Raw genomic sequence first — 27966 nt, 5'->3', positions numbered from 1 at the left:
ATAAGGGATACATGTAAAACATTGCTGAAATGAAGACAGAATTCTCTTTTATTAGGGAAAAATATCATAAGGTGTTCTCTGCAGACTTGGTTGCTCTAAAAAATAGCACTACGTGGTGTTAGGCTCAACATCATCATATCCAGGGTCATCTTGTCTCAGGACCAATGAGGATGCTGTCTCTTCTGTGTTAGAATTATCAGGTTCTCTGAGAGACTGAGGAGAGGTGCCTGAAACAGTTAGAGAATCCTGGTTTCAGTGGTGACAAAATGACAATATAGAGACCTTTTGTAGGATGAAAGACTAGTAGAATGGCTACAAAATATCTATGGGGAATCTGAATTTTTCTGGAAGGATTAATAGAGCTACATCACAGGAACTCTACTCTCTGCAAATGCCTTCATTTCAATGAGAAGGAGGATAGTAGAAGTGCCAAGAGACATGAGCACTCTTTCTTCCATACTAGGCTGATTCCTTAAGCACTCCAAGCAGAAGATGACCTCCCTTGATTCCTCAGTACCTCAATAACAGACCACACTTGACCTCAAAGTATTCATGACAACAATTTTGGTCCTTTGGCAGATGCTGAAGGGGGGAAGCTCAATTAAATTCAATAGTTTCCTGTTTCCCATGGACCACATGCCCATGTGCAAGTAGAAAGCCCAATCCCAAGAAATACACCATATGTTATTTGAAACAATAAGACAAAAATCATTCCTTCTAGCATGGAAATTTCAATATTCTCCAGTTAAGACTATTGCACATTATGCATTAATAGTGGGAAATGTCAACTAGAAACATTTAGTTATGTGCTTTCCTCAAAATAGGTGAAATGTTGTTCAGTACACAAAAATCAATAAATATAACTCATCACATAAATAAACTTAAGTACAAAAATAACATGACCATCTCAATAGACAGAAAAAGTCATTGACAAAAATCAGCACTCACTCATGTCAAAAACATGGAAGAGGCAGAGCGTGGTGGCACGTGCCTGTAATCCTAGTGGCTTGGGAGGCTGAGGCAGGAGGATTACAAATTCAAAGCCAGCCTCAGCAACGGAGAGGTGCTAAGCAACTCAGTGATACCCTGTCTCTAAATAAAATAAAAATAGGGCTGGGGATGTGGCTCAGTGATTGAGTGCCCCTGAGTTCAAGTTCAATCCCTGTTATTCCCCCCCAAAACATGGAAGACACTAGGAATAGAAGGGAAGTGCCTCAAACTCATGAAGGCTGTAAGTGACCAACTGAAAACCAACATCATAATGGATGGAGAGAAAATAAAAGCATTTATTCTAAAATCAGGAGCAGGACAAGGATTTAAACTCTTACCACTCTTATATATTTCTTGTAGTTTTAGCCAGAGAAGTTAGGCAAAAGGAGAAAATTAAAGGGATAACAAAGGGAAAAGAAGTAAAATTATTTTCATTTGCAGATGATATGATTCTATACATATAAGACCCCTAAATGTCTACCAGAAAACTTTCAGAAATGGTAAACAAATTCAGCAAAATAGCAGGACACAAGATCAACATACAAACATTCATAGATTTTTCATGTTGAGCGCTGTGTTGCAAACTATAATCCCAGCAGTTGGAGAGGCTGACAAGAGGATTGCAAGTTTAAGACCAGTCTCTGCAACTTAATGAGGCCTTAAGCAATTCAGTGAGACCCTGTCTCAAACAAACAAACAAACAAAGAAAACCAAAAAGGGCTAGGGATGTAGCTCAGTGGTAAAACAATCTGGTTTAAATTTCTAGTATCAAACAAACAACACCAAAAAAACAAACCAACAAAAAGAAAAACCAAAAACTGAGACCAAAAGCAAAATTTAATAGATTTGCTATATACCAATAGTGAACCAAATACAAAATAAAAACCCCAGAAAAATGATTCCATTCATAATATACTCTAAAAACCAAAAACCAAAACCAAAACCTGATAATAGGGGTAACCAAGGTGGTGAAAGACCGCTAAGATAAAACTATAGATCACTGAAGAATGAAATTGAGAAAGATCTTAGAAGATGGAACGACATCCCTTGTTCTTCAATTAGCAGATTTAATATTGTTAAAGTGGTCACACTCCCAAAAGCAATCTACAGATTTATTGCAATCCTCATTAAATATCAATTACATTATTCACAGAAGTAGAAAAAATCAGTCCTAAAATGAATATGGAAGAATAAAAGATCCAGAATAGTCAAAGCGATTCTGAGCAAGAACAAGGCTGGAAACATCACAATTTTCAATTTCAAATTATATTACAGTTTTATAGTAACAAAAATAGCATGCTACTGGCATAAAAACAGAAGAAAAGAAATAGAAGACATAGAAATAAGCCCAAATAAATATTTTCATCTAATACTTGACAAAGGTGCAAAAACATATGTTGGAGAAAAGATAGCATTTATAACAAATGGTGCTGGAAAACTGGATGTCCATGTGTAGAATAAAATTAGATTCCTATCTCTCACCCTGAACAAAAGTCAACTGAAAATATATCAAAGACCTAGGAACTTTGCAACTGGTAGAATTAAAAATAGGCTCACTTCTCTAACATGTTGTTATAGGTACCTTATTAAGACTCCTAAGACTCAAGTAATAAAAATCAAGAATTAACATGTGGGATGGCATCAAATTAAAATGTTTCTGCACAGCAAAGGAAACAAGAGCATGAAAAGGGAGCGTATGAAGTGGGAGAAAGTCTTCTGTCAGCTACTCCTTTAACAGGGGATTAATACCTAGAATAAATGAAGAACCTAAAAAGTTAACACCCCACCAAACAATTAACCCAATCAATTGATAAATAGATGTTTCTTAAAAGAATAAATACAAATGACCAACAAATAATGCCTCTAGCAATCAAGGGAATAAAAATCAAGACTACATTGTGATGTCATCTAGCCCCTGTTAGGATGGCAATCATCAAGAATACAAATAAGGGAGATAGTAGGGGATAGGAAAGGCAGCAGAATACAACAGTCACTAATATGCCATTATGTAAAAATGTGAGTATGTAACAGATGTGATTCTGCAATTTGTATTTGGGGTAAAAATGGGAGTTCAAAACTCAATTGAGTCAAATGTATGAAAGATGATATATCATGAGCTCTGTAATGTTTTGAACAATCAATAAAAAATGAAAATATGAAAAAAAACCTGATCTGTGAAAAAAAAAGAATACAAATAATAAATGCTTGTGAAGATGTGGGGTAAAAGTACATTGTTGGTGGTATTGCAAATTAGTACAATCATTTTTGAAATCAGTATGGAGATTCATCAAAAGACTAGGAATCACAATATAACATAACTCTCTCTCCTTGTTTTTTTTTGTACCAGAGATTGAACCCAGATGTTCTTAACCACTGAGCCACATTTCCAACCCTTTTTAATATTTTATTTAGAGACTGGGTCTTGCTGAGTTATTTAGGGCTTCACTAAATTGCTGAGGCTGGCTTTGAACTCCTGATCCTCCTGCCTCAGGCTCCAAAACCCCTGGGATATAGGTCACTCCTTAGTTTTTAATCCAAGGATATAGGCATATCAATGTTTATAAAATCACAATTCACAATAGCCAAATTATGAAAATAGCATGGGTACCTGTCAATAGATGAATGATAAAGAAAATTGGCAAATATACAAAATGGAATTTTACTCAGCTATAAGAAATGAAATTATTGCATTTGCAGGTAAATGAATGGACCTGGATAATATCATGCTAAGTGAAATACACCAAACTGAAAAATCCAGAAGTTGGATGTTTTATCTCTTACGCAGAAGCTGGGACAAAATAAGGAAATAAAAAGGGGGGGGGGTATTTCATGAAAGTAGAAATCAGTGGAATAGAGTAAAAAGATTGACAAGGAGGGAGGAAAGACAGCAAAAGGGAGGAACTATGGAATGAAATCGACCAAAGTTTGTTATGTATATATATAAATATACCACAGTGAATTTCACCTTTATATATGTCTATACAGCACCAGTTAAAAAAACTATAAATAATTATAAGAAAGACTGGTAGAGTAGAGAAGGGGGAGCAGAAGAAGGGAGAGCAGAAGAAAAGTGGAGTATTAAGGGTTGAAATGGAGAAAACTTTATTTCATGCATGTATGACTATATCAAAATGAACCCTACTTTCTACTATTATGTAGAACTATAATGTACTAATAAAACATTAAAAGTGTTGGTGAGGATGTGAGGAGTAAGAAACACTCATACATTCTTGGTGGGACCACAAATTAGTACAATCAGAGGACTAGGGTCCCTGCTATTCCATTTATTGATATTTATAAAAAGAGCTGAATTCAGCATATTATAATGATATAGATATATCTATGTTTATAACAGTAGAATTCATAGTAACGAAGTTATGGTACCAGCCTAGGTGTCTGTCAAGGAATGAATAGATAAAAAATGTGATTACACACACACACACACACACACACACACACACACACAGTTCCATTTAGACATAAAGAAAAATGGAAAAATGGATAATGGATGGAACTGGAGAAAATCATGCTAAATGAAATAAGCCAGACTCAGGAAGTTAAGGGTTGAATGTTTTCTCTCATATGCAGAAACTAGAGGGAAATAAGAAATAAAAAAATCTGGGGAGATCTCATGAAAATTCAATAACAGTGGAGTAGAAGGGGATTGAGGGGGAGGAAGAGGGGAAGGAAAAGGGAGAAACTCTGAAATGAAATTAACCAAATTATGCTATTTGTGTGCTTGAATATATCACAATGAATTTTATGTTTAAATATAACTGTGATGCAATAGCTAAAAAAACAATAAATAAATAGAAGAAAGATCAGTTGAATAGAGGAAGGGGATCAAGGGGAGGCTTGGAAAGGAGAAGCATTAGATATTTAAATGGAGCAAATGATGTTAAATGTATTTATGAATATGTCAAAATGAATGCTACTATTATGAAAAATTATAATTCACTAATAAAAACTTTAGAAAGCTTTCCAAATTACTTCTCACATACTTGTTGTCTGAACATAGATGTTAGTTTGTTGTGTGAAAACTAGAACAAAGCCACAAAGTCTCTGCAGCTCATATATACATGTCTCTATCCCATGGCCTGTGTGTGCAGACAGAGAACACAATATGTACCTTCTTTCAGAAGAAATACAACAGCTTCAATAAACAGAAAAATGGAAGAGATGACATCATCTTGGTGTACAAGGCTACCTAGATTCTTGTAATAAAAGAAAATGGTTCTTTAACATGTCCAAATCCATCTTTTCCATGACAATAATGCAGGACAACTGGAGAGATAGCTATCCACATACCTGTCTGAGAACAACTGGCACCACCTCCCTCTTCTGGGAAAAAATTCTTCTCCTTCATTTCAGAGGAAGAAGGAATTTCAGAAACAGGTAACTCTTCAACATCATCATAACTATTACTGGAGGCATCTGCATGCTGCCCTGCAGGTTCTGAAAACAGAGAGTAAGTGGAAGAGCAAGATACGTGTTAGTTGCAGGAAGCCATCCATGAAATACATGAGGACCTTCTCTCACCTTGGAAGCCAAGGAGGGATAGGCCTGGCACTGGGAACTTTCTGTGGCTTTCCCAGGGCAATAGATCACCCCATGCATAGGACCTTTCCCTCCACTGTGCTAGAAAGGTTCCTCATAGTAGTACCAGAGATGGGCATATCCTATTCGGAACTGGTCAGCCCACCTTTATCCTAGTTTGGTAAAGAATATTCTATGGAAGGCCTTTGATGTTTCCTGATATAAATAAAGCAGGTGTGGGCTCCATTTTGTCCAGAAGCTCAATTCGTTTGATTAGCTTGCTTGTCCTATCCCCGCTTTTGAAACTACTTTCTGTGGTCTGTGATTTTTCAGCCATCTTATTTCTCTTAGCTTTTATTTCTCATTTCACTGAGGGGGAACCCCATTCCTATCACTCGGGGGTTAGTCAAGGTGATGTCTTCAGTCTCTTCTAATGCAGAGATTCTAATAGCTGATAAATATAGGAACCATATTCCAAGGTTGTCCAAAAGGCAGATTTGATCTCTGTATTCTTAGAAACCATGTAAATTATCTAAATATTTCAGTATACTAAGGTCAATAATATTTTACTAACATATTATTCCACAAACATTGATAAAAGTTATGCTGAGTTTGAGGCACTCTTTTCAGGCATGTGGTAGAGGGTTGAAAAAAATATGTACATATCAGTGAGTCAGGGAGATTTCATCAGGATTAAGGAGAATGCAGGTTGTTCATATGGCCTCTGAGGCAATGGAGATACAGAGCTGTCCAGAAGAGAAGCCTGGCTTTCTCTCTCCCACAGATAGGCTATCCTACTAATTCCAATTCCAGGAGGCATGGGTTTCAACCTCCTCTACTGCTCTGCTGTCCTTAAGATCCATCTTGACAGAGCACTCCTGGACATGCCTCATCCCTGGAACTCTCCATTTTTACCACTTTAGGAAGGTCCAGGATGTCTTCTTTTCTTAGGTCTACAAAGGTGTAGACAAGAGTTCCTGGTGATTGATAAGTACAGACATCACACACTCCATGTGTTCCAGGGATTATGAAGGTCATTATTTTTCTTAGTATCACTTAAACCACAAAATGGTTCATACATCCCTCTATTTCAGGGTCAAAACCTCAAATCCATGCTTCTCAATGTTCTCTTTCACCAAGAAATTTTTGAGACGATCAGGTTCAAATGTTCTTTTTAAAGTTATGACCTTGGGTTTTTACAATGATATGTTTGAAGTATACCTGTGACCATAAGGAAGTAGTTATGGTTAGAATGTAATCTTTCCCTTTCTAGATGACAGAGAGGGTGGAGAGGAAAAAAATAGTTGCGAACCAGACAGAAGAGACCCTTCCCATCATAATCATAGAAAGTTCTTCTCAGATGATAACCTCCTCCTCACCCCCACCATCCAGGGGAAGACTTGTCTCTACTACCTGGGGAAAATTCAGGGTCTCCGTTCTCCTCACTGTCCCCTGGGTAATAGGGTAGCTCAGTTGCTGAGCTATCAGACATGGTTCCTAGTAGAGAGAAAACATCATAGACAAACACAGTAGGAGGTCAAGAAGAAATTTTCGTTCATGGTTCAGAAGAAATTTTGAAGCTTCATACTTGTAGAGAGAGCGCTTAGAGCTCTTGCCATTGGAGGATGCTGAGAATTGTTACAGTGGTCCAGGAATATTCCTAAAAGTTCATGTTTTAAATGATTGGTCCACAGGTTGGTCCTTTAAGGAGCTAGGACTAGTGGGAGGTATTAAGTTATTGGGAACATGGTCTTGAAAAGGATTATAGGATGCCAATCTCTTCCTCTTTTTATTGGTTTGCTAGTCACTATGAGGTGAGCATCTTTGCCCCACTACTTGCTCCCAGCATGATAGGCTTCCTTGCACAGGCCCCAAAGCAACAGGGCCAGGTTACCATGGAGTAAAACATCTGAAAATGTGAGTCGAACTAAATAAATATTTTCTCCTTATAATTTGGTTATTTTAGGCATTTTACTTCAGTAATGAAAAGCTATCTAATATGCCATGTGTGGCTGGGTTAGTCATGTTGTCTTTGCTTACTGAAGATTCCCACACTGATGGCAAACTCATGCAAAGAAAAGGAGGCTATGGAACACACCTGGGCCGTTTAGCAGGCTCTCATTTTCTGGACTTATTGAGTGATCTATCTCGTGGTACAGGACTTCATCAACAGCAGCTTCAAAAGTGGATAAGGCTGGGGAAAGCAGAATGAGTTCAGATATTGCTCCTAGAAGTCTTTCCTTTACCAACAGACAAAATCTTCTCCAATGCACACTCTTGGAGATACCCTCTGAGCTAGGGACTTCATGGTCCTGAAGATTCAGGTGATGACCAAGGATAATTGGGTTCTCCTGAGCTTATGGTCCCTTTCTTTATCTTTGTGATCACTGGGATAGAACTAGATTTCCTGGCCACCGCTGGATCTTATACCCAGTCTCCACTAGCACTCTCCATATGGGAAACCATCATATTTGGGGCATTAGGGCTTCATTTTTTAACCTAGGATGAATTTATGTGTTCTAAATCTCCAAGTCCATGTAGAGAAGTTTTTCATATAATCAGAACAAAATAAAACATATACTTAAAAAACAAAACAGAACAACAACCCACAATTGGCCCTATATTATCCCTGCATACTTTCTGGTCACAGCATTCCTATGCCCCACCTTGGTGCTTTGCTCTCCATCTGAGCAGCAGAGTTCCCAGGATGATTAGGACCAGAAACAGAAGGGCTCCCAGGATCATGCAGAGGATCCCAGGTAAGGAGAAGATGCCAGGGACAGGGGCTGAGGCTGAACTGGTGCCTGAAGAAGAAAAAGAGCCATGAGTCTTTAGAGAGGACCATAAGCTCAGGAGAACCCAGTTATCCTGGTCATCACTTGAGTCCTCAGAACCATGAAGTCCCTAGCTCAATCATCATAGATCTGCCTGAATCCCAGGATTACCACCCTAGATCCTGCTCTGGGATGTGTCAAATATCTTCTGAGTCTAGTTTGAAGAGTTTTCCATAAAGTGAATGTGTGGGAGGCTTTGGAGTGCTCTGCTACAACTTAATAAAAATGATGGCTTCTTTTAACACCTGATCATCAGGCCTGTGTAGACTCCACAGGGCAGAACACTGAAGTTCTACTTAACTCCTTATTACCTGATTCAGAGTAAAAGAACCACTTATTTCTTGGAGTGGGGTGAATTCGTGTCCTTTTACCTGGGAAGAAGAGAAGGAAAATGGAATCATTGCATTGTGTTGGTCTTCGAATGTCACTCCTGCCCATCCATCACCACTGGCACATGGTTCTCTTCCAGATGTCAAGAGCTCAGGGCAGCAGGGCAGCCTGGGAAGCCCTTTGGATGCAAACACACTCCTTCAACCCTGGTCCCCCACCTGGTCCTGCTACTCACCAGAACACCTCACACCAGCGTCCTCCTCATGCTTGCAGTCACTCTGTCCCCAGGGTGCTGCAGCACAGGCCCACAGGGAGGGCTCCCTGCCCCTGCACTGCACCTCGTCCAGCCAGATGCTTCCATTTCCAGGGCCAAATGCAGCCTCTCCTGGGGCTTCCAGGGCAGAGCCACAGCCCAGCTGCTGACACACCACCTCAGCCTCTGCCAGGCTCCAGGAGTCATCACACACAGTGCCCCAGGCGCCTTCATGCCAAACCTCCACTCGCCCTGAGCACTCGCTGTCTCCTCCCCTGAGTCGGAGCTTCTCTTTGTCTGAAAAGGCAGCAGCACCTCCACTTACTCCCTGGTGGGAGGAAAGGAGCCCCTGGAAACCATGGGGAAAGTGGGAGGGGATGAGGTACCTGTGCAGGGAGCAGTGGCTGGACAGCTCTTGGGTCTGTTTCCTGCAGGAGCAGACAGTGGGGAAGCACTGGTAAATAGCAGTTGGGGGGATCCTGCCCCAAGACAAGGCTCTCTAAGGTCCTGGGCTTAGTTCAGGTGACAGGTGGAGACAACAGGCTTCACAAGCAGTCTCAGTTTCTGGGTTATTGGGACATCCCTTGGAGCATATCCCTTTCAGCAGCTGAAATTTTTATCAGTTTACTTGTTTTTTTCTGTGCCCATAATGTGAAAAAACACAAACATGATGATGCACATGCTCATATATGTATACTCAAACACACAGAGAGACACACATAACTCAGAAAGAAAACTTCACTAGAAAGGGACCTTGCCTAATTCCTTGTTCCTGCGAACAGGACAATGCCTGGCATGTTGAATGCCTTTCTTAGAAGTATGTATGGGTGACTTTCTACGCATGTTATGAACAGCGGCTTATAAATATTTACTGATTAAATGAATAGAGGCGTAAAATCTGCTGAAAAATATTTTTTTTGAATTCATGCTAACCAGAAAGGTAATAAAGAGTAAGTTAATATCAATGTCTTGTGGTAACAAATATTAGACATTTAAAATATAAGTACTGAGTAATCCCCAAAATAATTTGTACTCAATATCCCTCTTATTGTTTATAAAAATTACAAACATTAAAAGTATTTATCTAAATTAATTAACATTATTATTTTAAATAAATTAAAAGTATTTTTTTACATAAACAAAGCAAGTAGAATTTAGAGAAAAGTTAATAAGTAGATAATAGTCGGTAAGATAGAAACGTTTGCATAAACAGGTAGTACACTGAGGAAAATTAACTCATGAAAGGACATAGAGGTAACATCTAGCAAGCAAAACAAAACAAGAGAATACATAAAAAAGCGAAATGACACTAAGAAAACATACATGGCACTTTTCCTAAAAAACCATCACGGGTATACATTATTCCCATTACTCTTATCAACCTCCTACCCTATGCAGAGAACATCTCTAGAAACCTCTCTTGGGTGGCTACTCACTTTCAGGATTGGATGTTTCACTGTTTCTCAATATGTGGAGTCTATTGTAAGGGGAAAAAATACATCAATACCTAATCTTATAATTTATTATCACTTCAACCTCTACAGGGAAAAGGAAAAAAAATAAGGTGAGGAAAGAGAAGAAAAGGAAAAAAGTAAGCATTTGCTTTTGAAACATTTACCATCATATGCCATTGCATTCTCCTTGGATTTCAGGCACTTCCTAGCATAGGTTTGTGGGCTTTGTTTGTTTTTTGATTTTAAGCTTCTGTATGTTCTTTGACTTTAGATTAATGGTCAAGTTATAAAAAAAATCCCAGTGTTTTTTATCAAGATATGAAATACCAATTGACAACAATTGTTCCTACAAAGTAATATGACAATATCTGTTCAAAAAATAGATATTCTATGATCTTACAACCATTGGCAGTCGTCTTGTAGTAATAAACATACTAGTATGTAGTGTGACATGTGCAAGGACATTTGTTACAATATTGTTTGTAGAAGGGAAAAATAGAAAAGAATTATAAATTAATAGCAAAATGATTATGCAAATTGTAATGCTAATCTCTTAAGAATGTAACATCATGGTGTTGTTTTACAAACGAGTGAGCTCTGCTTGAGGAATATCCACAATATATTGTTAAAAAAGCCAATGTAACAATAGTAAGTATGATATAATTCCAATATTATAAAACCAAATGAAAAGACACCATAGGATAAATGCTTTTATCACTATATGGCTTAAGGTAGGATTTCATGAAAATAGAGGGTTGGGAAAAATTTTTGATTTTTTTAAGTCCATGAATCCTATTTAAATCAGGGGAATATGGAATATAAATAGATAAGAGTTTGTGCAATGTCACTAATGTACTCTATATTTTTATATGTCTTTATATTTATTTATATGTTTATATTTAAAGACTTTATATTTATTAATATGTCTTCCTTGATTTGGATGAGTAAAGTTTTGGTAATTCAGTGTAATAGAAAAAATATTGTTTAACGCTACAGCAAAAACAAACTAGAGGGAAGAACATAAATCCCTTAGTGTTAAGCATGTGGCTGATTCTGTGAAGAGAACAAAAAAGAGCACAGCATAAGAGAAGATGGGGTGGTCATCCCTTCATGCCTCTAGTGCTCGTTGTCCAGACAGACAGCATTACTCATTCCCTGGGGGGACTCACATGGAGAGGTTGTTTAGTGTTACTTAAACTTAGAATGAATCCAAACCCAATCAGTAGTAATCTGCATGCATGAGTCATATCCCCAACCCCTTGAGTGGCTCACAGTCCCCTCCCCCTTCTATGGGGGAAATCCTTCAAAGCCTGAGAACAAGCTGACTACATATTCCCTGGCAATTTTTGCTAATTAGGCTAATTAGAGACACGAGACATGGTTTCCAGTTGTTTCTGCATCTGGGAGCCACAAAGAAATGGGCCAGTGTCACTTCTAAATGCAGCTTACTGACACACACAGCAATACATTAATCAACCTGCTAGTCAAATGAGCATATTTCCAGAATTAAATAGACAATATGTTGTAGAAGACAAAGACCACTAAAGACTTTTGGAAGAGTCTAAGCAACAAGTGATCTTTCATGAATTAAGATGAGAGTGGGAAGAAAGGAGTAGAAGGATTTAGGACATGGTTTCTGGTAGAGACATAGACCTTGCTACATTGAAACTGGAGGGAGAGTGAAATGGAGACATGAATGTAGACTGAGAATGAGTAATTGAGCACAGCAATGGCATTAACAGAGATGGGGAATAGAACAGGGAGAAAAAGTTAGAGGCAGGGATTGAAGGGGTAGAGTAAAACACTCTATTTTGAAAACTAAATTTGAGCTGTCTATCATATATTGAAGTGAGGGTACATTAGCAATGAAATATAGGAGTTTGGACCTAAGGGCAGAGATCAGCTATGGAGGTTTATATTGGGAGCTGTCAGTGAAATGATATAATTTAAGGCCATGAATCCCAATGAGATAAGGAAAGGAAGACGGAGCTAAGGAAGAGTACAGAGTCTAAAATTTAGATATCTAACAAAGAAGTTCTAGTATTGTAAGACAGAATAATAATCAGTAAGTCAGAGTGACCAAAAGGAAAAAACAAAAAAGCAGATAGACAGCCGAAAGTTTCTATTTTCCAGTGAAGTTTGAGGCAAGACCATCATTTATGTGTATGATGTGGTTTAAATAACAGTGAGGGGCAGATCAGTGAATTTGTAAAATGTCGCGTTAGAGCAAGAGCAAGAGGACACATGAGAGAGGCACACTACAATATGGGGCCAGTGTGGAGGGCCCATCAGAGATTGGATCACAAATTCAAAGAGACAGGATAATTTTACATTATAACAGGAGACAGTACTTGTCCATGATTCATCAGTCCTTGCCTAGTCTAGTGCAGGCAGCGAAGAGGTAGGTAGTTAACTCAATCATCTTGTTGTTGACTGGCAGAAAAGAAGGGGGAGTTGAGTATACCTGAAGGGGGAGGATTATAATGGGGCATCTTGTTGTCTTTAGGGTAAGAAGAACATGTGCAATCATGAGGGGAGTGGAAAACTGATAGGGGAATCTTCATGAGGATAAAATATGTGGAAGGGGCTGGGGATGTGGCTCAAGTGATAGCGCCCTTGCCTAGCCTGTGCGAGGAACTGGGTTAGATTCTCGGCACCACATAAAAATAAAGATTTTGTGTCCACCTAAAACTGAAAAATAAATATTTAAAAAATATTTGGAAAAGGAGAATGAAGAATATGTGCCATAAGGAGAAGAGGCAATAGTCAGAGAGGGAATAATGCAAACAAGATCTCAAGCTGGACAGTTAGTGATGGTCAATAGTGTGGCCATACATGGAGATGGGGTGGGAGGGAGCAGAGTGATTTGAAGGGAGAGAATCAGGAAGGGAGAGGCCAGGATGTTATCTCAGTGTGTTCAAGGATGTTGGCAGCACCAGGAACAGGAGACAGAGGAGCCTGGTGAGCCTGGTACTGCAGCCTTCCTGGATGACGGGGAGTGACCAGGTTGGAGATTGACACCAACAGAATTGGTGGCCGGTGTCACCTCATGGGTCAAATTTCACATTGCTGGACATGGAGAAAAAGGAAAGAAATTGTTGAAAATGACAAAAGGAGAGATATTTTTATTTTAAGATTTGGCCCAGAAATATCCTTTTGAAAGGGACGCACAGAGCCTCCAAATGATATGGATATCACTATTTTCAGTGGACAGCCAGGTTTTTGTGAGAACATGAAACTGAAGGGGACATTACAGGTCTTAAGAAATTGGAAGATGATAGTCTCCAATTTCCAACAGGCCCCATGGAATGTTTTCTGAGAGAGGGATGAAGTGGGCATTAGTTTGCAGTAGCATATGGATAAAGGCTCAGCGGAGGTAGTATCAACCAGGACCTGTGGGACTGGAGATCAGTTCAAGAGAAACATAAGGAGAGAATAGGTGCCTCATTTCCCAGCAATTCCCCATAATGTGGCAGAGGAGAAGACTAACAAACAGCTTTTCAATAGGATTGCTACTGGGGCCATGCTTTGAGCTTTTTTTTTTTTCACCCATCCAGATAATCAGGCATCACTTTCACCACCCTCTTTCTACTGTGCTCCTGATGGGATTTTATCAGTACCTCAAGGTCACCATGCTTCTCATACCTCAGTATTTACAATGACCAAATGTTATAATTACTTCCTCCATTGGACATCTACTCTTCCTTTAGGTCTCAACCTAAATAGGATTTATCTTTTTCTCAAATTACCCATTTCCAAAGCACCTTCTACTTTTTCCTGTCACTCACATTATGGCTGGTGTGTGTTATCATGTTGAAGGGTAAACTCCACGAGGACAGGGAAAGTATTTTATTCTTGTATCTCCTCCTGCCTAGAATTAAGTTTCTACCTATAAGGCACACCATTACTTACCATCAACAATCTTGCCTAAGAGGTTGTCTGACTGATGTAGAGTAAAAGACCATGAGCTCAAAGACAACCCACGAGTACTGGATTCCCCAAGTTGTTCCTCACTCTCCTGAGGGCATTGGGTGGATGAAGTGCTTACTCCTAGCCTCAGTTTGCACATCTGGAATAAATGATCTTCATAATATCTATGAACAGTGTACTGAGAGGTTTAACCTTCATTACATGTGAAAAAAACTCTTAACATAGTGATATGATATAGCAAGTGTTTTACATAATTGAGGTCAAATTTTTCACTCTACTAAGGAAATACAGAGTAGTAAGCCTTAGGCTGCACTAGCCATTTGCTTACATGGTTTTTCAGAGGATAAATGTGGGAGACCAACCTTGCACTTGACTGAGTCACACTCCCAGGCTGGGTGCTGAGGCGCTCAGTCATGGAAATGTGGCAGAGTTTTCCCCACCCTTCTTGGGTTCGAGGGTTGGTATCTCATGCATGGTTGTGTCTTGCTACAGCCCCATGGGTGAAGCTATGCTCACATGTTCCTTTGTAATATAACCCCTTACACTGTTTAGAATAGAATCTTCCATGGAAGTGCCTTGTGTGTGTATTCCCTTCTTTTACTGTGCCCTTGGGTCTGGCCTACCTAGGTGTCAGTCAACCTGCTGACAGTGGCCATCATGAAGATAGACTCAGCCCCCTGAAACCTGACCTCTTGCCTCATTTGAATAGCTTCTCCTCAATAAAAGGGGTCAGCCGCTTGCTCTCGCTCTCTCTCTTCCTGCGGACCCTTAAGGTCAGAGGAGCCATTACAGCGACCCCAAAGATAAAGGTATTTGTGTCTCTTGTGTGGTTATTTTGCATAGCCCAGTCAGCCCAGTTTTCCTGGAGTGACCCCTGAACCTTTTAGTTGTGAACAGAAACCCGGCAGATAAGTCCATGCTTCTACATGCTCAGTTTAATATCCATGACATTTCCCACATAAATGGCTGTCAGAATAAGTTTACTTATTTCTGTCATTCATTGAAACAAGATTGTAAATTGAGGCTTAAATAATCTCTATTCAAATGTTCATCTCATAAAACTTATTTAAACTCATTCCTTTGGTTTGAAAGTATGAAATTTCTCTAACAACAACCTGTAGAGTGAGGACACAGGAATAGGGAGTAAGTCACCTGAGCACATGATATAAGCTTCCTCCTTTGCAGAGCAAGATCTCTGTTTCCAGGGGTCAGAAGGACACTGCCAAAGAGAGGTGTCCATTTTCCTACACTGGATTCCATCCACCCAACGAGGCCTAGAACCTTCTCTGAGAGGAACAGAAGAGTTGAGAATCCCACTGTCCCCACAGCCAAGCTGTCTGCAGATCACAGACAAGGTCACAGCTTCCATGGGGCTGTGGCAGACACTGCCCCAGGTGTTGTTGTAGAAAATCTCCAGCCACCCAGCACACTCCTGGTCCTCGCTCACCAACCTGAGGGCCAGGAACTCTGAAACCAAGAGGAGGAAAATAGGATACAGTGAGCATTCAACTCTTAGTGCTGTTTTTTCTTTATCCCTAGTTACTGAGTGCTCATTGCTAACTTTGCTGACGAAATGCCCAGTAGGTGGAAAGACAAAAATTTTATCCCTTTTACCTGTTTTAATAACCTGTATGTCTCTTTCTATTTCTATGACAATGGTGTAGTGGAAAATGAACAGGCAGGAACACTGAAGTGAGGCTCTTGAAGGGAGGGAGGCAAAGCTACCTGACTAAATATATGACAGACCCTGGGAAAGGGGGTATGAACAGTAAGGTGACAGAGTAGTGAAGTCCAAGGTATGTCAGTTCCTGATCCTGGAGCTTGTGAATAGGTCACCTGGTGAGGCAAAGGGGCTTTTTAGATAAGATCAAGATAAGGTTGTTTTAATAGTGAGATTATTTTAGATTATCATGAATTAACCATGTGAGCACAATCAAATCACATCCTTAGACCTGTGTTTTCAAAAGCAGACAGCAGTTTCTGGCTCTAGTCAGAGAGAGATGTGAAGAAGAAAAAATGCTCAGAGATGTGCCAGTGGTTGACTTAAAGAAGAAAGTGGAAAACAGGCAACTTTAAGACACTGGAAAAGGCAAGAAAATGAGTCTTCCCAGAGCCTCAGCTGAAGGCAGTCCACTGACACCTTGTCAGCTCAGGTGGACTGGGGTCAGACTTGAATTGTGTTGTTTTAAGCCACTAACTCTGTGATAATTTATTATGGCAGCAATAGGAAACTAATACAGTGGGTCACAGGATATTGCACCCATAGTAACTGAAGCATGAGGTCTACAGTCAAATGGACACTGAAGAGAATGATTGTCAGGAGGCAAGGATGAGAAGGAAGGAGCAGAAGCTCAGCTGCTGCATCAGGAAATGGAAGCACCTCATCTTTTCTGCTAGAGACACAGGCACTGTGGAATGAGCCTCCTCCCCCTCCTCCCTGCTACCAATTTCCCCTCCTCTGCCCTAAAGCTCAGGTATCATCCTGCACACCCTTCTCACTTCTCCCACCTGTGCACAGTGTGAACCACAGACCTGAGCAGATGACCCCTGCATCCTCCTTGTGCCTGCAGTTGTGCTGCCCCCAGCCCTGGGAAGGGCACTGCCACACATGGGCCTCCTCTCCTGTGCAGTTCACTTCATCCAGCCAGATGGGCCCTGATCCCTCTCCAAAGTGAGCAGAGACAGTGGCCTCCAGGGCCACTCCACAGCCCAGCTGTCTGCACACCACATGGGCATCACTCAGGTCCCAGCTGTCATCACAGATGGAGCCCCAGGAGCCCTGCTGCAGAATCTCCACTCTCCCTGCACAGCGACTGCCCCCGTCCACCAGGCGGAGCTGTCTGCTGTCTGAGGAGAGACAGGGTCCTGTCAGTGGGCATTTACACAGGGAATGGGAAGGTTCTGGTGCTGGGGGTCTTGCGCACCTGAGCAGTTGGCAGTGTTGCCCTCTGAGGCTGTGGAGCCTGCTGGGTCAGACCAGGAGTCATTGCACTGGGGCAGCAGCTGGGTCTGGTTACCTATAGAAGTGGGTAGAGAGCAGAAAACTGAATTAAATTACATAAGAATCTAGGGATGGCATTTGAAAGTATAGGACATGATCAGTAATTTCCTATCTTTAGAGCTGATCTCTTAATGGAGATTTCTGCTTCTGACTCAGGCAGACTCTTAGGCTTTTTGTAAAATAGTAGGAATGATTTTAGGAAAATGCGAGTATGCCAGTTCTTCTTGAGAGCATTCTACACCTTATAGAAAAACTTTTGGAGTCAAGTTCAGAGAAAAGTAAAAACTGGGATCAGCTAGTGAATACAATTAATAATTTAGACTTAATGAACATACATAGATTATTTCATCCATCAAGGACTGAATATACTTTCTTCTCAGCAGCACATGGAATCCTTCTCTAAAATAGAACATATCTATCTTAGGCCTCAAAGTAATTCTTAGCAAATACAAAAAAGTAGAGATAACACCTTGCATTCTATCATCAGATGATAATGGAATACAATTAGAAATCAATGAAAAAAATAGAAGCTACTTTAACACTTGGAGACTATGTAGTACACTATTAAATGACCAAAAGATAGCAGAAGAAATCAGGGATGAAATAAAAAAAATACATAGGAGTAAATGAAAATAGTGACACAACATATCACAATCTTTGGGATACTATGAAGACAATATTAAGAGGAGAGTTCATTGCATTAAGCTCATTCACTAAAGGAATAGAAAGTCAACAAATAAATATTACATCTCAAATCCCTAGAAAAAGAACAAATCAACACCAAACACAGGAAGAGACAAGAAATAATTAAAATAAGAGCTGAAATCAATGAAATTGAAACAAAAGAAACAATTCAAAAAAATCAACAAAAAAGTTGGTTCTTTGAAAAAAATAAAAAAGTCAATAAATCCTTAGCCATGCTAAAACAGAGAAAATTCAAATTACTAATATTTGTTATGAAAAAAGAAATATCACAGTGGACACTACTGAAATACAGACAATAATCAGAAACTATTTTGAAAATTTATATGCCAATAAAATAGAAAATCTTGAAGATATCAACAAACTTCTAGAGTCACATGACCTACCCAAATTGAGTTAGGAAGACATATACAATTTAAACAGATCAATTTCAAGAAATAGAAGAAGCATCAGGCACTGTGGCACATGCCTGTAATCCCAGTGGCTCAGGAGGCTGAGGATGGAGGATCATGAGTTCAAAGCCAGACTCAGCAAAAGTGAAGTACTAAGCAACTCAGAGAGACTCTGTCTCAAAATAAAATACAAAATAGGGCTGGGATGTAGCTAAGTGGTCAAGTGCCTATGAATTAAATTCCCAGTGATCCCCTTCCCCACAAAAAAGAAATAGAAGATGCCATCAAAAGTCTACCAACTAAGAAAAGTCCAGGACCAGATGGATTCTCAGCCAAGTTCTAACAAGACCTTCAAAGAAGAATACCAATATTCCTTATATTAGTCCATGAAATAGAAAAGGAGGGAACCCTTCCAACTCATTATATGAAGTTACTATTACCATGATACCAAAACCAAGACACATCAAGGAAAGAAAACTTCAGAGCTATATCCCTGATGAACATAGATGCAAAAATTCTCAATAAAATTTTGGCAAATCACATACAAAATCATATTAAAAAGATAGTGCACTATGATCAAGTGGGGTTTATCCCAGAGATGCAAGGCTGGTTCAACATATGGAAATCAATAAACACAATTAATCACATCAATAGACTTAAATATAACAATCATATGAACATTTCAATAGATGCAGAAAAAGCATTTGAAAAAATGCAGCACTGCTTTATGTTTAAAACACCAGGAAAACTAGGGATAGTAGAAACATGCCTCAACATCATAAAAGCTATACGTGCCAATCCCAAAGCCAACATCAATCTAAATGGAGAAAAACTGAAAACATTCCTTCTAAAAACTGGAACAAGACAGGGATGTCCTCTCTCACTACTCCTATTCAACATAGTTCTTGAAACTCTAGCCAGAGCAATTAGACAGGAGAAAGAAATTAAAGGGATACAAAGAGGAAAAGAAGAACTTAAACTATCCCTATTTGTTGATGACATGATCCCATATTTAGAAGACCCAAAAAGTCCACCAGAAAACTTCTAGAACTAATAAATGAATTCAGCAAAGTAGTGGGATATAAAATTAACAACCATAAACCAAACATGTTCCTATATATCAGTGATGAATCCATTGAAAGAAATTAGGAAAACTCCCCCATCCACAATAGACTAAAAAAATTAAAATATTTAGAAATCAATCTAACAAAAGAGGTGAAAAACCTCCACAATAAAAACTACAGAACACTAATGAAAGAAATTAAAAAAGTCCTTAGAAGATGGAAATATCTCCCATGTTCTTGGACAGTAGAATTAACATTGTCAAAATGATGCTATACAGATTTAATGCAATTACCATTAAAATTTCAATGACAGTCTTCATAGAAATGGGAAAATCAGTCATAAAGTTCATTTGGAAAATAAGAGACCCAGAATAGCCATAGCAATCCTTAGCAAGAAGACTGAAGCAGGAGGCATCACAATACCAGACGTTAAATTATACTACAGAGCTATAGTGACAAAAACAGCACGTATTGGCACCAAAAACAGACATGAAGACCAATGGTGGAGAACAGAAGACACAGAGACAAACTTACATAAATACAGTTATTTTATACTATACAAAAGTGCCAAAAACATACATTGGAGAAAAGATATGACTCTTCAACAAATGGTCTGGGAAAACTTGCAATGCATATGTAGCAAAATATAATTGAACTCAAACTTCTCACCCTGCACAAAAATCAGCTCAAAGTGGATTAAAAACTTAGGCATTAGATCAGATCCTTGCACCTAATAGAATAAAAAGTGGGCCCAAATTTATATCATGTCAGCTTAGGAACTGACTTCTTTAAGAAGACTCATAAAGCACAAGAAATGAAATCAAGAATCAACAAATGGGGTGAATTCAAACTAAAAATCTTCACAGCAAAGGAAACAATCAAGAATGTGATTAGAGAGCCTACAAAATGGGAGAAAATTTTGCCACCTGCACCTCAGATAGAGAATTAATCTCCAGGATATATAAAGAACTCAAAAAACTCAACACCAAAAAACCAAATAACCCAATTAATAAATGGGCAAAGGCACTGAACAGACACTTCACAGAAGAAGAAATACAATTGGTCAACAAATATATGAAAAAATATTCAACATCTCTAGTAGTTAGAGAAATGAAAATTAAAACTACACTGAGATTTCCTCTCACTTCAGTAGGAATGGTTGTGGGAAGCCATCGCACTATGTGACTAGCGTTTTCCTTTTCTGATTGGTGAGGCTCTGTCAGTCACTTCCCATGATCTGGCTACATCAAAGTAGAGGGTGGCCCCCATCTTGAAAGTTGTAAAAATGTAGCAAAATGTGTCTTCATGCATAGACATGCCTTCCTGCAGTCCCATGGGTCCTTCATGATATTACACCTTTGCCCTGTTTGGGATAGAATGTTCCATGGAAATGCCCTTTGTGTGTCCCCTTCTCTTGCTCTGCCTTTGGGTGTGGCCTTCCTAGATGTCAGTCAACCTGCTGACAGCAGACGTCATGAAGCTAGACTCAGACCCTTGAAACCTGAGCCCTTGCCTCATTTGAATGGCTTCTCCTCAATGAAAAGGGGGTCAGCATGCTCTCTCTCTCTCTCTCTCTCTCTCTCTCTCTCTCTCTCTCTCTCTTTCTCTCTCTCTTTCTCTCTCTCTCTCTTTCTGGGGACCCTTAAGGTCAGAGAAGCCATCATAGGACCCTCAAAGAAAAATGTATTTCTGTCTCTTGTGTGATTATTTCATGCAGCCCAGTTCCCATGGAGTGACCCTGAGTGTTTTTGTTGCCAGGAATGTGACAAATGGAAATTATCAAGAATACAATAACAATAAATATTGGCAAGGATGTGGAGAAAAAGGTCTACTCATACATTGCAGGTAGGACTGCAAATTGGTGCAACCATTATGCAAAGTGGTATGAAGATTCTTTAGAAACCTTAGAATGAAACCACCATTTGATCCAGTTATCCCATTCCTTGGCATATACACAAGGGACTTAAGATCAGCATTCTGAAATCACATGGCACATCAGTGTTCATAGCAGCTCAATTCACAATAGCTAAGCTATGGAACCAATCTAGGTGCCTTTTAGTAGATGAATGGATAAAGAAGATATGAGATATATATATATATATATATATATATGTATTTAAATATTACTCAGCCATAAAGAAAATGAAATTATGACATTTGCCAGTAAATGGAACGAACTGGAGAATATCATGCTAAATGAGATAAGCCAATCTCCCAAACCCAAAGCCCGAAGGTTTTCTCTGATATGTGGATGCTAATTCACAATAAGGGGCAGCGGGCTAAGGAAGAATAGATGTACCTTGGATTATACAGAGGGTAATGAATGGATGGGAAGGGATGTAGGGGTAGGAAAGATAATAGAATAAATCAGACATTATTACCCTATGTGCATATATGATTACATGACTGGTGTAACTCTGCATCATGTACAACCAGAAGAATGAGAATTGATACTCCATATATGTATAATATGTCAAAATACATTCTACTATCATGTATAGCTAGTAAGAACAATATATATATATATTTTATATATATGTAAAATAGAAAAAGTCTGAAGCAAATATGGTAGCCAAAGTTTAAAATTTGAGAAAATTTTGCAGAAGATATTTGGATGTTCTTTATCTTACTGTTTTTCTGTAATGTTTAATCTATATAGGTAATAATAAACCAATAGCCTTTGTCAATAAAAAAATCCTCTGAAAAACGCCCTTGACATGGCCTGAAACATGAATGATCATTGAGAAGAACAATATTTCACCAAGGAATGTCTCACTTTTAGAGTCTTCTCTCCATGCTGTCTGCTCTTAGAGACAAGTCACTCAAAAACATCCTGTCAGCCCTGCCCTCTCTTACCTGAGCAGACCACAGAGGCTGTGTTTCCATGGGCACAGGCAGGAACACCCAGGGCACTCACAGGGCAATTCCACAGGAAGGAGTCAGACCCTGAGCAGTGGAATCGGTCTCTCCAGATCTCATCTCCTCCTTCCACAAAGTATGCTCCCTTTGGGGTGGAGATGGCGACTCCACAGCCCAGCTGACGGCAAACAACATTGGCATTGGCCATATTCCAGTGGGAAGCACAGAGTGTTCTCCAGCCTCCAGAGGTCTTCATCTCCACTTGACCCTCACACTGAGAGCTGCCATTTTTCATGAGCCTGACTTCTGTGTACTCTGGCAGGAGAAGACAGGATTCCAGTAACATCTCATGTTTGTTACCACATCAGAGTGTGCAGAAAGGTTAAAGTCCTGCTGTGGGTCTTACCTGAGCAGACAACTTGCACAGTCCCTCTGTGTTGGCAGCTGCCTGCAGGACAAGGCACTCTGGGGCAGAACCAGAGCTCAGGCTCCCATCCCTTACACTGGAACTCTTCAGCCCAGACCTGTTCACTGGCCTCTTTGAGGGGCAGGTCCAAGAGAAAAGATGTTGCCTTGCCACACCCCAGCTCTGCACAGATGACCTGGGCAGTGGGTAATGTGAAATTCCTATAAGGTACTGGAGTCCATCCTCCTCCAGAATTCACCTCCACTCTCCCAGAGCAGGGTCCACCTCCTCCATCCAACCGCACAAATCCTGTGGAAGAAAATAACTAGTGCAATAAGTATCATGGGGAGGCATCTGGCTACAGATATGGAATTGCAGTGTGATAGTAAGTTTATGTCCTGAAGAAGGGAATTCTGTCTTTGTAAAATAACCTGCTCAGTAATTTTCTTTTCAAAGTAAGTCATCAAAATGGAATTTACTCAGTATGGGTAAAGATGCCTCTGATCAGGAAAGAATAAAAATGTGTCAGAGAAGTCCTCAAAGGAGACACAATCTATACTTTCTGCCCAGGTCTGATATAGAAGAGAGGTTAAAAAGACAATATTGAGGGCATGCTTCTATATTTTCTTATTTACAAATACTAACATCTTTTCAGAATTTGCCACGTTCCAGAAATGTTTCTAGGTGCTGCGTATGTATATTTAAAGAGCTTTACATCTAGTGGGGAGAAGACCAGTTTTAAGTCCTTTGAAGTTTGTTGTTAAGGTCTGTAAACAAGTCAGGATGGTGCCTGGCATTTTGCCAGAGAAATGTTAGAGTCTGTAAACAAGTCAGGATGGCACCTGGTATTTTGCCAGGGGGAGTGGTTCGTGAGGTGGTGCCAGCGAGCCATTAAGTGTGGAGATTTCTTATTGGTTGACTGCTGTATCTAGTTTATGCTAATTAAGATAGGCTGTGTGGAATGTATAAATACCTCTGTTGTCCTACAATAAACGGCTCCCACTCCTGCTGTATCAATCTAAACAAGTTGCTCGTCACCCCCCCCCCCCCCCGTTATTTTGTTGCAGCCAGACTGCGGCAGTTTGTGAGTCACTGAGTGGAAAAAGAAAGAAAAATTGCATCTGCAGAAATCTATTGATTCATAGGAATCATTCTCACTCGAGTAAATTAAAAATTGCAGTCATATACATCCTTGTCTGATCTCTTGCTCTATAGATATATTGCTTCCTCGGGCACATTTCAAGCTTCTTATGAAAGTATTATCCAATGGACATTTTCTTCCTCTATTCTGACCTTCTTAATACCTGAGCTTTAAGTCACTCCTGCAAATCATTTTTCTCTTTTTGTGCCAGAGGGATACACAAAATTCACACAAATGGACACAGATTGCTCATCCCACACCAGGGTCTTAAGTGATGCTGAGGTAACTCTTAGGTGCTCTTTGTCAACCCACCAAGGCCATTCCTCAGATATTGTAAGCTTTTTCTATCTTCACAAAATTTTTTTTCTCCATGTCCCATTCTTTTCAAACTTACCTGCTAATATACTCTTCTTGTATCATTGTTTCCATCAGATATAAATAATTTCCCCATATCATATCACCTTTATATTTTCCTTAGTTTTCAAATTTATTTTAAGTGATACCTAATGACATAGTGTACATATTAATGGAGTAAATTCATATGCTGATACATGTATATGTTGCATTTATTTTCTCCTGAAAAACTTTTCATTTCTTTTTGGTGAAAGATTCCAATATGCTTTCTTCTAGCTTTTGAAATGTGGTTCATGATTGTTTTCTATAGTCATCCTCCTGTGCCACAGTGCACCAGAACTTATTTAAGTAAAACCCATTATTCATTGATCAGTCTGTTGCCTTCCATTCCCATTCCCTACACTCTCTAGTCTATGGTAACCACAATTCTATTCTCAACATCTATGAGGTCAACTCTTTTATATTTGACATACAGTGAGACTATAAGATACTTGTCTTTCTTTGCTTGACTTATTTCACTTAACTTAGTGATCTCCTGACCCATGCATGTTATCTCAAATGAAAGGATTTATTTCATTTTTATGGTTAAATAGTATCCCATTGTATTTCACTTATTTATCTATTTATCACTGATGGGCATTTAGATTATTTCAATTTCTTAGCTAATATGAATAGTGCTGCCATAAACATGGGAGTACAGATGTCTCTTCAACATAGTGATTTCACTTCCTTTGGACATATGCTCAGCATTGGGATTGCTATATCATATGGAAATTTGGTGGGGGAAGGATGTCTGATAATGTCTTTGTACCTCCTTTATTTCTAAAGGATAGATTTTTCTGGATTCAGTATTCTTGTTTGGCAGGTTTTTATTCATTTCTCTGAAAATCTTATGGCACTCACTTCTGACCTATATGTTTACCATTGAGAAGTCTGCCAGCAGGAGAACTGGGACATCCTTATATGTTATTTGTTTGTTTTCTTTTTTTCTCTTGATGTCTGAGAGTCTTTATCTTTCACCCTTGACAGCTGTATTATAATAGATAGAGATAAGAACCTGAGGCTCCCAATCACAACCGCCCAACTAACTTTTCACCTTCAAGCAGACAACTAACTCTCTTCTTATTGTGCTACCAGGGGTTGAGGAGGAATGAAGTGGGAAGTCCTGTGGCCAATAATGGTGCAATGGTATATCACACTTTGAAGCCACAGCCTGCTGAGGCAACACAGAAGTGGGGAGGGACCAAGGCCCTCAGTTTATGAGCTACCTACTGCTAAGGTGGACTCAAGGCTCCAGGCTCCTGCAACCAGCCACAGGTGCTGCAGGCTCTTCTTGAGTCTGTCTCACCAGCACACAGGTCTTGCTCAGTTACTTCTAGTCTATGTTTGAGGCCTCTAATTCCTACTCAGTGCCGGGTATTATCATGGTAGGCCTGGCACTGAACTCAAGACAAAGTGCTGTGCCAGCAATGTGCCCGGATCTTTAGAAAGTCTTGCTTTCCCCTCTACTGCTAGAGATTGGAGGACTGGTGGTAGAGACAGTCTCTTTGCTGCCCAACAAAATACAGTTCCAGAGTCTCAATGTGAGCTTACTGGCATGAGGATAGGGTTGTTAGGCTCTGTTGGGCACCAGGTTTCACAGTGCAAGGCCTAGTCCTGAGTTTCAAGTCTAAGGTCTGGGCTTAATTCCCTTTTCATTCTTCAAGAATGCATTTTTCTTTATGCTAGATTGCTTGAGGTTGGGGAAAGGGCAATTCTGATCTTTCTTCCTCATTCATGTGTCTTTTCTTTTTACCATAGTAAAAGCAGGCACTCACCTAGTCTATTGTCTCTTATGAAGCCAGTTTGGTGTGTGAATAACAGTTAATGTGGTGTATTTGTGGGAGATCATGGAACAACCATCCTGGTCTGAGTCCTAAACTACCAAAACATTTTACCATAATAAATATGCATTAATATTTTATTGCATTCAACATTAATTTGCCAACACAGGGTTAAATTTATCTCCCAAGTATATAGATGTTGCTTTGGAAAAGAAGTGTAGAGAGAATCTATTGTAGTAATAATGGAAGAAAAATATGTGACTCAGAGCATTTCACTCATAGTTCTCTGGCCTTTCCTGCCAATGAGCTGAGAATTGTGATGTCTGAATCTGGAAAGAAGAATTTCCAAGTTTGCAGTAATCCATAAATTCCCCTGTAATGTGTTTAATCCCATCCCTGTGCCCATACTCCTACTAACCCAGTGCAAAAAATCTCAATTCAACTGAAAAAAGCAAGTCTCATTCTTGTCTATCCTTTGAAAAGGGGATATTCATGGTAATTTATGGAGATTATTTTAAGTGGAATGATTCTACAAAACCAAAACCTATCTTTTCAAGTATGGCTGTGGAGAAGGGAAAGGACAATATTTGAGGTTTACAAGAAATAATTAAATGAAGCCCATTAGCCATTGCTACTTCAAACACCCAGTGTCCATGGGGACCTCTTAGTCCAATGTCTCTTATTTCCCCAGGATCAGATATACACTTTTGGTCATTTTCATTCTCTTAGGCAGTGGAGAATATGCAGTGTGGGAGGCCAAACTAGCACATGACTGTGTCTGACTCCCCTGCTGCCCGGTGTGGCACCTGGCAGTCATGCTGTGATCTGGATAGCCCCGGTCTTCTAGGGTGTGAGTGACTGTGTCTTCATTCATGGGCATGCTTTCCTACATCCCCATGGGTAGACCTATGATCACCTGTTCCTTTGTAATATTACTCCTTGCCCTGTTTGGGATAACAATGTTCCATGGAAGTGCCCTTTATGTGTCCCCTTCTCTTACTGTGCCCTTGGGTGTGGCCTTCCTAGATATCAGTCAAACTGCTGACAGTGGACATCATGAAGCTAGATTCAGCCCCTTGTAACTTGACCCCTTGCCTCATTTGAATGGCTTCTCCTCAATAAAAAGAGTCAGCACGTGTGGGCTCGCTCTCTCTCTCTCTCTGAACCCTTAAGGTCAGAGGAGCTGTCACAGCACCCCCAAAGAAAAAGGTATTTCTGTCTCTTATGTGGTTATTTCGCACAGCCCAATTAGTCCAGTGATCCCTGAGTGTTTTAGCCGTGAGCAACCAGGTAAATGGTGTTCTTGGGTGGGCAAAAAGGTCTGAGTGTTTAAGTCACCGGGAAAGCGGCAATGCAGACCATACCTGAGCAGATGACACCTGCGTCCCTCACATGCAAGCAGTAGTGCTGCCTCCCAGTAGGGCACTTCCACACTTGGTCCTCCTCTCCTGTGCACTTCAGCTCATCCAGCCAGATGGGCCCTGATCCCTCCCCAAATTGTGCATAGTCCATGGCATCAAGGGCCACTCCACAGCCCATTTGTCTGCACACCACGTGGGCATCATTCAGGTCCCAACTCTGATCACAGATAGTGCCCCAGGAATTCTTCTGAAAGATCTCCACTCTGCCTGCACAGCGACTGCCCCCATCCATCAGGCGGACCTGTGGGGTCCCTGAGGAGAAAGAATTATGTCAATGCTTGTATTTACAAAGGAAATGAGAAGAGTATTCTTATTCTGTGGTACTCCCTCCTTCAACCAATCAGTTGGTAGAATTCACTTTCAGATTGCAGAACTTGCTGTGTAAGATATAAAGTTGTTTATACCAGGGCAGCAGTTAAGTTTAAATTCCTACCAAAATAAGTAGGAGAATTAATTGTGTAAAAAACAAGAAATGA

General features: G+C 39.8%; 1 pseudogene; it reads right to left on the bottom strand.

Annotated features, from left to right (window-relative positions):
* Window positions 1–51: 51 nt before the first annotated feature.
* LOC144365089 (antigen WC1.1-like) lies at window positions 52–27722 on the bottom strand (annotated as a pseudogene).
* Window positions 27723–27966: the final 244 nt, after the last annotated feature.

The sequence above is a fragment of the Ictidomys tridecemlineatus genome, chromosome 6 (assembly GCF_052094955.1).
Source record: "Ictidomys tridecemlineatus isolate mIctTri1 chromosome 6, mIctTri1.hap1, whole genome shotgun sequence".
NCBI classification, from domain to species: Eukaryota; Metazoa; Chordata; class Mammalia; order Rodentia; family Sciuridae; genus Ictidomys; species Ictidomys tridecemlineatus.
This window is presented reverse-complemented; position numbering and strand designations above follow the sequence as displayed.